Below are 4,846 nucleotides of genomic sequence, written 5' to 3'. Positions count from 1 at the left end.
TGATAGCATGAAACTGACTGAAATGAGATGATAGGGATGACCCCTCCTTCATGCGAAGGTCCATTAACTACTTTAGCCAATACATCTGTGACGCAAGACTCTGTTGCGCATAAAGCTCCTGAATTTTCTCCCATAAGTCCCATGCACTCTGACTCTCATCTTCAACAACATTATGATGGACCTCTTCTGAGAGTGACAAAATAATGGTAGACTTGCATAGCTCATCAACTTCCATCCAAACATCATCATCCATATCCTCAGGTTTGACACCCTTGAAATGCAAGGGTTTTATTTGCAATTTCTGCACCAAAACCTGCCATATTTAAGACTTCCAATACCCATAGTTGGTACCATCCAACTTGGCAATGTTAAAGAGAGCTGTATCTTTCAAATGACCAACCATACTGTCCCAAATCAATGTAAAACAGTCAAATTGCAGGTTGCTGTAATTAGCAGAAAATGCACTAAAACCACTACTAAAATTGGCTAAAAGAGTGGACTTTACCAAGAGAAGCACCTGTCCACCAAATATGACCAAGATAACATCAAATAGTAAGCATTACCCTCATAGAAGTGCTCAAAATCTGTAGATTTCAGCTTGTTGTAATAAATGACAGATTTCAATAAATGAGAGCTAACTATGCAAGAAGTGGATCCCAAGTCAATCATATACTGCCAAGACCATAACCAGCATCATGCGGGCATAACATATGCATATGACAGTTGATAAGCATGAATCCAACACCCGAACATGTCATGAAATATCTGCCAGTGAGTAGGCATAACCCCAGCCAACGGAGCAAAGTGTGCCTGCCACTACCAAGACTTGACACAAGTAGGTGTTAGCTCTCAAGGAAAGGGACCCAAGTCAAAGAGTCATCTCATAAACATCAGAAGGAACCAAGACATATGAACCATGCATCATCGCAAAGGGTAAGAAATTCCAAATAGTCTCAAAAGCTCAAATAGCATAGACCGCCTGCTCAATGTTTGTCAAGCATCAAAAGACTCTCCCACTGGCACAAAGGCCATAAATATCAAGCAACAAAGCTCGAACAAAGCATGTACAAGCACCAGTGACAAGTGTCCAAGATCAAGCATCAATGGGACATCCTAGACATGAAGCAGTGTGACATCCATTTGTAGCATCCATAGACATCAAGTATATCCCAAAATAAACTCTAGAAAGCCAATAAATCTCCAAAATATGCTCCAGATAATCGAATGTCAAGCCCAAGTAAAGTTCCAATAACATCCAAGCTCAAACAATATAATTGACATAGGTAGGTGGCATGAGCATAAGTGCATGTCCAAAGCGGTCAAGCATAGACCGATACGTGCCAAGTTACATCCAAGATAAATATCCAAATGCTATGTAAAGTGGAGTTCAAGCTCAACCAATGATTAAGAAGCAATGTCGAACTCTTTTCCAATCCCTGATGGTCAATACATCAATGTACATCTCCAAGACATGACCCGAATAGCATAGGCATAAGCATACATGAGTAGAATAGCTTTAGCCCAACTATTTACAGCAAACATTCACTACTCCAAACTGAGTATTTCAGGCCTCAAATCAGTACCAAAATGATGGCAATCCATTAACATAGCATCTCCATACATATAGACATCATTCGGGCATCAATATGCATCAAGTGATCAATCCCGGTAAGCATAGACTTCAAGAGATAAGTGTTGCCCTATTTTGGCCAAATCTGGGACTGTTCAAAATAGTTAATGGCTAAGCTAAATCAGATCCAAATGCATCTTACATAAGAGGCATAATATCCACAAGTGATCCGATATCAATAAACATCAATAGAAGCATCACATAAGCCATAGGCATATTGCAAAATATTTTGTCATTAGAATTTGAAAAATCTGACATCAATGTCATGTCTAGAGCGTGCCAAAACCCTAACTTAGACTCTTACCTTGCCTGAATCGGGTTTCGAATGCCCGAGATATGACAAAAAGAGTGATTTTTGAGCCATTTTTGCAAACAAGCGCAAATAAAACGTGAGCATGCTGCTGTACTTGAGGGGCCAAATCAGGGTGGGTAGGGGATAAGTAAGAGCCCAATGAAGGCCTACAATAGGCCTACACAAGCCTAAGACAAGTCCAAGCAAGAGGTGAAGAGAACAAGCTTCAATGATGGAAGCTATGATTGCCTCTTCATGAAACCCTGCTGTTCATGTCAAAGAATGGTTGAGAACCGAGTGAGAAGCAAGCTCTCATACCTTGTGTAGATGCCGGGAAAGACCGGGAAGCACTTCGCAAAGGACCTGATCTGATACCAGTTGAAAGGTGAAAAGGATCGAAGCTTGTACGCGAGAGCTATGGCGGGAAAGCAAGAGCAAGAAAGAGAGAAACAAGAAATGGAAACTCCAACAACCACAATGTGTGGCTAGGCCTTCCTTTATTCAAATTATCACTAAAAGAATAAAGAATAAGTGACTGTGACGGGCACTCGCCACCTATAGTGTGCAGTGGCAAGTACTGCCAGTGTAGTAATACACGGGTGGCTAGGCGGATGCACCTTTACCCCCAACAGAAGGCTGGGTTATCGATCAATGTAGGTGATTAATAGAACTTATGACTTGTACAGTGTTTGAAACCTTAACATATGCCTTAGCCAAAAGAAGGGTGTGTTAGGTAAATTTTACATAGAACCGCTCTTGATCCCAAGGGGAGAGCAAATACGCGATGGAAAGGTTATCATGACTATTCCTGCAATGTTTGGAAAAGGATATCATTGTTTTTGTTGATTGATCAAATAACGCCCTAAATGCTTTTGCATTAAACTGATTGTTAGGATGTGATTTGGATGACTATTCCAAGTGCTTGTGTTTGATGGTAAATGCATGGCAGGGTCAATGATGACAAGTTGCCATGGAAAATAAAGAAATGTTTTCTTGGAAGATGATATTAGGCTGATTGCCTTGATTGTGCTTGATTTTTAATTGGATTAATTAAGAAAGGATATTTTGCGTGGGTGGATCATCTCCAGGGTCACGATGCGTTTTAACCTGAGAAGGGATTGCTCGATTTACAGGCCGAAGGTCGAGTGGTGAAAAGGCCAACCACGGAAGTTGTGTCTCACTCCTAGGTTGCTTGGGGTCAGATGGAGCTCTGGACACCCCTTGCCTAGTCCAAAACGGAGTTGAAGACTGCTATGAGTCCAACATCTTGGGCGTTGGAAGATCCTATTCTAGATAAAGAATGGAAATTATGGTGCCATGTGATTTGGACCGGGTACTTCTATTGGACAAAAGGGGATACATAATTTCTCTTGTATGGGCAGGAGACAAAGATTAACTTGAAGATAAGTTAAGGAATTTGTTTGAACTTGTTTGTCAAAGGATTGCTTGTTTTGTATTCATGTTTGTGCCATAAATTATGCGAACGAACCCTATTGCCTAAAAAAGCTTAATTAAGAAAGCTGATTTAAAATGTTGCACATAAATATGATAGGACCTAATTTTTTTCAAGAGATTCCATCTCTAACAACATGGCTTTATACCATTTCTTGCTGTCTTGTCTGTCCATTGCTTCCTTGAAGCAAAATGTCAAAGCAGTATGAACTGGAAATCTCCAAATTTTCAGAAATTGCAGCAAACACGTTTCTGCAATTAATGTGCAAGGGCGTACTCTGTCAGAAAACTGTCTTTTAATGCACGCTTCCCAAGGTGCAAACAGTGCACTGCAACACTATTATAGCAAAATCCCCAAAATTTTTGCCAAAATTTCTGTCAAAACAGTCTTTCTGTGACTGTACCAGCAGTTCAAATGCAATTGTCCACAAAATACACAAAAGCCCCAAAATTTAACTAAAGCTATCAAGGGAAGCGGGTCGGTGGAACCCCCGACGGGTCTATCCTACAGCAGGGTGGTTCTAGAGAACTGCGAGGCTTCTCGCAAGGTTTTACCAACCCTTAGAAATTACTAGGTTAAAACCCAATTCATGCTGTTTTAGGGGACCAGAATGGGACTATACCCTACGGGTAGAGAGGTCGGCAGCGCATCCCTCTCGTTTACCATTCTCTTTGAGGCAAGTGTGGCATGGGTCTACTTCGGATTCAGTATCTTTGTGTAAAGTAGGATGTCCAAGACTCGACGCTAGAATGCTGTCAGGAGACCTTGACCACTAGGAACCCAAATTTTAGGTCGATCCCAGTTGCTTTGCTTGGCCACAAATATTCCATTGCGAGGCGGACTTGAGAAACCCTAGGCGACAAATCCGGTAACATTCCATGGGAGTGCGTGTTGCTTAGAATCGTCTCTCACTGGACCGCTAAAAAAACGTGCTTGGGATAGACTTGTTACATGCTAGGTGCCCAAAAACCATTGCAAGAATCATCTTTTGTGGCAAACAATCCATGAAGAAAAGGAAAGATCATTGTGTAGTGAAATCATATCATCTAGAACACGAGGATTCAATTAGAAGTGGCATGCACACTTTATGGACTCTCTTTTTACTCCCAACAATTGCTCTATGCTCATCGACTAGGTTTTGCATGTTTGAAGCTATGACTTGAAAAACCACTTGTAAGTCTGACTTCTTTCCTTTGGCATTATCTATGTAGGAATTTAATTCCATTTTTCCATCATTGGTCCTTTGAGCTTTTGATACTCACCTCATTAGGGCAATGAGGTGCTCCTTGCCTCTTACATTGCATGCACCTACCATAAAGGAAATATGGCCACACAAAGGGCTTTTTGCCCTTGTATGTCCCACCATGCACATGCAATGTTAGATGCTCATTTTGACAAACAACTATTTCTTGCCCAAAACTCTTGACTCTTTCTTTTTCACCAATAAATGGCGGAGTTGATTGAATTCCGC

The sequence above is a fragment of the Lygodium microphyllum genome, chromosome 6, assembly GCF_053477565.2.
Source record: "Lygodium microphyllum isolate KBCC chromosome 6, Lygodium_microphyllum_v1.1.10, whole genome shotgun sequence".
Lineage (NCBI taxonomy): Eukaryota > Viridiplantae > Streptophyta > Polypodiopsida > Schizaeales > Lygodiaceae > Lygodium > Lygodium microphyllum.
This window is presented reverse-complemented; position numbering follows the sequence as displayed.